The 7,745-nt window shown below is 39.9% G+C and overlaps 1 long non-coding RNA gene across 1 annotated transcript; it reads right to left on the bottom strand.

Moving 5' to 3' along the window:
* Nucleotides 1-4,092: 4,092 nt before the first annotated feature.
* LOC140587621 (uncharacterized) lies at nucleotides 4,093-6,257 on the bottom strand. The gene is made up of 2 exons (XR_011989274.1): nucleotides 5,941-6,257; nucleotides 4,093-5,608 (listed from the first exon to the last, which is right to left on the bottom strand). It is a non-coding gene; the product is annotated as an uncharacterized lncRNA (long non-coding RNA).
* Between the last annotated feature and the right edge of the window lie 1,488 nt (nucleotides 6,258-7,745).

The following is a 7,745-nucleotide window of genomic DNA, read 5'->3' on the forward strand; positions in this document are numbered from 1 at the left end:
ATAGTGGCAGCAATAAAACTAAACCAGTGAACGCTCTGCATTCAGGGTTCGTACACATTTTTACCATTACATTTCCATGACTTTTCCATGACTTAAAGGTAAATATTCATTACTTAATAAACAGTAGTTCTGAGGCACTCACAAGGAATATAAGTTTTAAAAGCCTTTATTTAAACTTGGCTATCCATTAAAAACATGCCAACATGTTTCAGCCTCTGTGGCCTTCTTCAGGGCAAAAAAATGCTGTTTTTTTATGGGACCCGTCCCATAGCCTGACATGCATGTCTAGCTGTTTAGCCTGTAAATTTTTGCTCAGCTGCAACTGAGTTGCCCCAAGCAGAGAACATGTCACGTGATCCCTGTCAGCACAAGTACGTAGGCAATACGTCGCATAAACGGCGGATGGTCGCATATGGATCGCGTTCCATTACGAAGCATCGCGTTTTATTCGCGAAAACGTCAGATCGTCGCGGTGTTGAAAAGTGTTGCTCGCTTAAACGCCCAATGTGCAAATGACTGAAAAGCTACTAAATACCGACCTTAAAAAAACTTATCAGCGACGTAGCGCCGACGTACTTGTGCTGACTGGGATGTGACTGATCGCCCGAACGAAAAAATTATTGCAATTTGAAAACCAATATTATCAATTGAACAAATTCAAGTACACAGATATTTTTGAAAAACAAATTTCCATGACTTTTCCAAAACTTTCTGAGTTTATTCATTTTCCAAAACTTTTCCAGGCCTGGAAATTGCCATTTTAAAATTCCATTACTTTTCCAGGTTTTTCATGACCGTACGAACCCTGTGCATTTAAGAGAGCAATACAGCTGGGAGACAATGGAATGCAATTTGGAATGTTTTTTCCAAAGTGTCTTCAGAGTCAGCAAAATGTTACATATGTAGGAATGTGATTTCCACCAAAGGTGGGTCCACAGACACCTGAGGAATAAACATCCAAGAGCCACCCAGAAACCTAGTATCAGGAGACCAGAAGAACAAACAGAAGCAAGAAGTTCTGAAACAGGTATTTCTGAGAGCAGTCCTGAACCTGCAACATCTGCAACTTCTTCCCCCTTCTGCTTGTTGTCTTCTTTATGTAAAAAAGAAAAAAAATGTACAATGGAAATTAAAAATAAAGTAGTCCACCGTAGAAGGGGTGGTAGAGAGAGTATAAAAAGGAAAAAAATAAAAGAATGAATCAATGATTTAAAGAATAGAACCATTTCAGTGAAATGAATTAAATGAATCGAATCACTAAAAAGATTCAGTTTCCACATCACTACTGCGATGGCTTGGTGCCCCATCCTGGGTTGCTCCCAGGCTTGTGCCTGTAGCCTCAGGGATAGGCTCTGACAGCCCCGCAAACCTGAATAGGATAGGATAGGAAAATGGATGGATGGATGGGTGAAAAATACAGTACTTTGTCCTGTATGAACACTGATATTTTTACAGTGTAAATATCACGATAAATATGTTCATAAAATCTGAGATCATTTAATATCCTATATATGATATTTCTTAGTCTAAATTCCAGCCAGATAACAACTTATCATGATAGCAGCATGGGCAAGAACGTTATTGACGCAAAAATGTTCTATAGATTCAATAAATACTGTCATTAAAAATGGAAAAACACGGTGTATGTACTTCTACCAGTTGTCGTGTGATGTGGCACCATCGGCTGTTGAAATTGTAAGTTATTAAGTCATTAATGTGATGTCACAATCGTGCCCCTCAAAGAGCATAGTCCTGTTTTCTGAGCGTCGCGTATTAAGTTATGGACTTTTGAGAAGTGATTTAAAAACAGATGTAGATGATGCTTGTCTGACGTATAAAGGCAGCTCATTCCACAATTTAGGTGCTACCAACGCAAAAGCCCAATCCCCTCTGAGCTTCCGACTAGTCCTAGGCACACTCAGAAGGAGCTGGTCAGCCAACCTGAGAGACCGAGGAGGAGTATATAAATGAAGGAGATCAGAGAGGTACAAAGGGGCAACACCAGACAGACATTTATAAACAAATAAAAGCAATTTAAATTGGATCCTAAAATGCACAGGCAGTCAGTGAAGAGAACTTAGAACCGGGGTGACATGCTCATATTTGCGAGTGCCAGTTAAAAGACGTGCAGCAGCATTTTGAACAAGCTGCAGTCGAGAAATAGAGGACTGACTCACCCCAAAATAAAGTGCATTGCAGTAATCCAGCCGAGTGGTTACAAAGGCATGGATTACTGTTTCAAAATGCTGTCGTGCAAGAAAGTGCTTAATTTTGGCCAGCTGCCTCAGGTGAAAGAAGCTAGATCTAACCACTGACCGAATCTGGCTTTCAAGCTTTAATTCAGGATCCATTTTTAAAACCCAAATTTACAATCTCAGGTTTGCAGAATGATTTCTGAGTTTTTAAATCGACAGAGAGATTGCCAGCAGAACCAGGTCCAAACACCATCACCTCAGTCTTCGAATCATTAAAACAAAGAAAATTTAACGCCATCCAAGATTTGATGTCCTCCAAACATGTTTGCAGAGAGTTCACAGACACCCCATCCTTCCTTTTAAGGGGAACATAGATCTGGCAGTCATCTGCATAACAGTGAAAGGAGACACCATGTCTCCTGAGAATTGAGCCCAGGGGGAGCAGATAAAGACAGAACAAAATTGGGCCCAAGATGGAACCCTGCGGGACTACATGACACAGTGGAGTGCAGGAGGACTCACAATTACCTAGACAAACCGAAAAGGTTCGATCTTTTAAGTAAGACCTAAACCATTTCAAAGCCACACCTGTTATGCCAACACAATGTTCCAAATGCGAGATTAAAATCTCATGGTCGACAGTATCAAATGCAGCACTTAAATCGAGTAAAATTCCAAAGAGGAATTTTTGGGAATGGTATGTGCTACAAATATCTTGTAGACGATTAAATTGCAGGGTCAGTCTGAATTAGAGATGGCACAAATTGTTAATTTCTTAACATGCTCGTGTGTTATAGGGCAGTTTTGGTCAGTGTTATAAAATGAGAGACCTGATCAGCGATGAGACCTTCGCTGTTAAAATAATACCCCAAATGTACACGGACCTGGATGAGGTATATGAGATTCATTATATTTGAAGTCAGCCTTCTAAGCAGTTTAACTGCATTTTCATTTAACTTAATGAGGTCTGAAATTTCTTTCAGAATTGGCAAGAAATTCAGATTATGAAGAAGCTTCAGCACAAGCATGTGGTCAGCTTCTCACACAGTTTTGAAAGCCATGACTACATCTACATCCTCATGGAGCTGTGCAGTAGGAAGGTAATCCCTGTTGTATCTGGCCTTTACAGACAGTTTATTAAGACTATGACTCTGTGTTGACTCACTACCCTTTTTTCTCCCCGTCCAGACACTTGTCAACATCATAGATGCTCGAGGGACTCTGACCAACCCCGAAGTTCGGTATTATATGCACCAGCTCATTTCGGGGTTGAAATATATTCATGAGAAAGGCTATATCCACAGAGACATCAAATTAGGTCTGTGTATGTTTGTTTAATCATCTGTATATTAATGTTAAGATTTTAATAGTACATATGGATTTCTGTATGCTCTTAATTTTACAACTGATTAAAGTATGCTGTTATTAGGTGAATTATTTCAATGTTGATTTATTGAAAATTCACTGATTTCTCAGATAACTTGTTAATAAATGAGAATATTGAACTGAAAATTGGGGATTTTGGATCGGCAACTGAGCTGAAGCCGGGGATAAGGTAGGTGTAGGTTCTATGGCAAAGCTTTCAGATCACTTACACAGCAAGTTAATCACATCTGTGCTAAAGTTTTCATTTTGTGTGTGTTGTAGAGACCTTTGTGGAACCCCATTCTATCGGGCTCCAGAAGTGTGGAAGATGCAGGAACAGGGACCAGAGGCAGATGTTTGGTCTTTGGGTTGCATCATGTACTTATACAGTACCTTCTCAACCATCCTTCCAGCCAAAGATTGCCATGGTATTTTAAATCTGTTTAGGGTTTTAAAACAACATATTTGTAATACTCATAAATATGCATTTTATATTTGAAACAAAAAAGAAACATTTATATTGTAACACAGATGAAAGGCTTTCAGCTTCCTTTATCTTCTTTTTGTGGACACTGTGAATAATGGTCATGCTCATCCATCACTGTCATAGGCAAGATTGCGCAACATCTGAAATGTGCATTAGCACAGAATTATACATTATATACATATCAAACTAAGACACATTAACTGCATTTTTCAATAGTTATATACTGCTGGTTGGAGATTTCCCCTTTGACGGCCAAAATTGGCACAAGCATCCACTTGATGCAGAGTACACTCTGCCCTGGAGGCTCTCTAGGGCAGCACGAAAAGTTACTTCCAGGATATTGCGAAAGAATCCAGAAGATCGCCTGACCTTGGATGAGATCCTCCGCCAGAAGTTCTTCAAGGTTAGAGGACTTTCAAACTGCTGGGCTGTGGATGATTTGCTGATATGAACTCATGTTTATGCTTCCTAAATAATAACTTTGCTTGACTGAAACATTTTAAATCACCCAAGGGCTTCACCCCCAAGAAACTTCCTGTTAGTAGCTGTGACACGGTGCCACAGCTCAGACCAGGTAACCGCATCAGGAGGTTCCTCATCAGGCTGGCCCAGGTCCTGTTTCGATGAAATAGATCCAGTGGTAGGTTCCTTCTAATTAAACTGAGCCAGTCCAGCATATCTAAGTTCATCAGGCTCTGACGTTTAACCTGACATCTCCATGGTTCATGCTACGTATTTTTGATGCTGTTATGTCACTATGGTGGCTTATAATACACTGTTGCTCGAAGATCATAGTCCTGTTTTCTAAGCAAAGTTACGGGTCGTTGCACAGTAAGTCATGGACTCCATAGAGATAGTGGTTGATCCCAACACCTCAAGGCCTTACCGCAAAGAGGCGTTTTTGGGAATGGTATGCGCTACAAATATCTTGTAGAAGATTAAATTGCAGGCTTAGTCTAAATTAGAGATGGCACAAATTGTTAATTTCTTAACATGCTCGTGTGTTATAGGGCAGTTTTGGTCAGTGTTATAAAATGAGAGAACTGATCAGCGATGAGACCTTCGCTGTTAAAATAATACCCCAAATGTACAAGGAGCTGGATGAGGTATATGAGACTCATTACATTTGAAGTCAGCCTTCTAAGCAGTTTAACAGCATTTCCATTTAAATTAATGAGGCCTGAAATTTCAGAGTTGGGAAGAAGTTCAGATTATGAAGAAGCTGCAGCACAAGTGTAACGCTTAATTTGTCACTGAAAAACAGGGAACATAAGCTACTGGACCAGTTCTAGGTTCGGAAGGAGTGGTTTGAAGCTTAAACAATGGATAAGTAGACCAGAGACAAAACCTTGAGTTTATAGCCGGCAATTTTAGGTGTCTCTTGGAGCCGGTTGTGACGTTGTCTCAGTCTGTTAAGGCGCAAAATCCTTGTGGAAAGCTCGACGTCCGATGTCCTCGTGCACGCACGTCTTCTCACACATGCACATGAGCTGAAGAAACGTCCATTAATTGTTATCCCTCGATGCCCGGGAAACTCTCCTGGGTGGAAGAAAAACCTGGCCTGCACAACAGGTCATAAAATTATATTTAGTCAAAAGTGCTTAAATCGTAACAATTGAAATATAAAAAAACAATCTCTGTTTCACAGTTAACCCAAAATGCCTACGGTGTTTTTTTCTGTTTTTCTCCACTACACATGCATTAGCCTCAGTACACATTAAAAGTAACATAGAACACATAAAATAAATTTCAGTTGTCAAGTAAAGTCGAAAAATAACCCATTTACTTCGAATTATGTCTTCAACATTTTCCGTCCTAAAGCGAACTTCAGTTAGACCGTTTACTCGTATAAAACACTTCTCTCAAACTCTATAAAAACACAACAAAACTCACCAAAACTTCTCTGGTTAAGGTCGCTACCGTTTCAACAATCTGCAACACTATTTTGATTGAAAAAGATCCGAAATCCACTTTGAAAAGTAGAAAATTATTCCAACTCCGCGTTTCCGCCGCTTCTTTAGTCTGCTGCCGTTAGTCTCACTCTCTCTCTCTCTCCTATAGTGGTGGGCGGATAGATCCAAGTATCGATAATAATGTTGATATTGATATTGATCGATACCAGTTCAATGAGATTGATACTTCAGTTTCAATCTCTCTCCCGAATGCACTGCAGCTGTCTGTGTTCGTGCTGCTGCTCTCAATTGCCGCTCCCGGCTGTCACGTGACTCAGCGGCGCCAGGCTAGCAAACAGGCGCGGGCGCGCGCACACACACACACTACAGTATAATATTTATAATAAATTATTATAATAGTGGGTCGCTGAGTCATGCTCGCAATAATTAAACAGCAGGGATAGTTCGGGGTTTAATTATCAGATGGTGTTTATTACACCCGCACTACTACAACCCACACACCGGCACTGCTCACCGTGCACGTCGCCCCGTTTACTCCACATACACACGGTGGGCGCACGCACATACATACACTACATACAACAATAAACATTAACCACTATACATGACATAACACACAGCACATTTATAATCACACAAGCGATTACTGAGAACTATTTACAAGCTGGCATCAGTCCAACATGCTGCGCTGCTGGCCAGTACCTCCGCACTACAGTATTTATTTACTTATAAACTTTGCCCAAATTCTGTCCTGGGTTTTACATAATTAATCAAAAAAAAATCACAAAAACACTTAAAGGCAATGAAAATTAATTCAGCTTTAGCAGTTTGATGATGCATCCACCTTAATTATTAAGAAGTATCGATATCGGTATCGTATCGGCGATTCTTTTCCTGTATTTACTTGGTATCGCATCGATACCAAATCTTGTAGTATTGCACACCACTGCTCTCCTATGCACTACACTACTGCGCATGCGCGAGGAAGGGGGCGGGGCACGCTACAGGGAGGTTACACCAAAATCATAAAACTTTTACATGTAAATGTTTTAACGTGTAAATTAGATTATTTCACACATCGTTGTTTTGTATCTTATCTTATAGTTAATTATTTATTATTTAACAATTTATTTATTTTACTATTTATAATATCTGTAGCTTCTCGAACAGTTTTGAATGGCATGACTACATCTACATCCTCATGGAACTGTACAGTAGGAAGGTGGAAAAGGTGTGGAAATTTTTACCAGTTTACATAAGGGATGGCATGAAGGGTTGTTTAATTCAGTATGGGAGGAATTGACGTATTTGTGGTGATTAAGATAACTACACTTTCATAACTTGAATTTGTTTCTCTTGAATGAAACTCATTCAAATGTTACGTATATGTTATATCTCGTGATGAAGGTCACCTTCAGTTTACTGAAATGGTTATTTTTCCTTGTACTGGAAGACATGTATCTTGTTCTCCAATAAACAGATTGTATAATCAATACTTCACGAGTCAGAATTCCAACTTCAGCAGAAGTTGCAGTTGAAATTTCTCACTAGGAACTCAGAATTTCCGAGTTACAAATTCGAATGGAACGTGGCAGTAATGTCAGTCTGCAGGTTATTAATGGGCTTGTCCCTGGACGTCACCTCACCTCAGGACATCCCTAGTCTCCCTGCTTCTTACAGGGAACTAACCTTAATTAAAAGCAATAAATGACACATATAAACACAGCGGAGGCTGATTTTAAACTCAGAACCTTATAGCCATAAGCCGCTGTGCCACCCATCACT

Source organism: Paramormyrops kingsleyae, chromosome 2 (assembly GCF_048594095.1).
Source record: "Paramormyrops kingsleyae isolate MSU_618 chromosome 2, PKINGS_0.4, whole genome shotgun sequence".
NCBI lineage: Eukaryota > Metazoa > Chordata > Actinopteri > Osteoglossiformes > Mormyridae > Paramormyrops > Paramormyrops kingsleyae.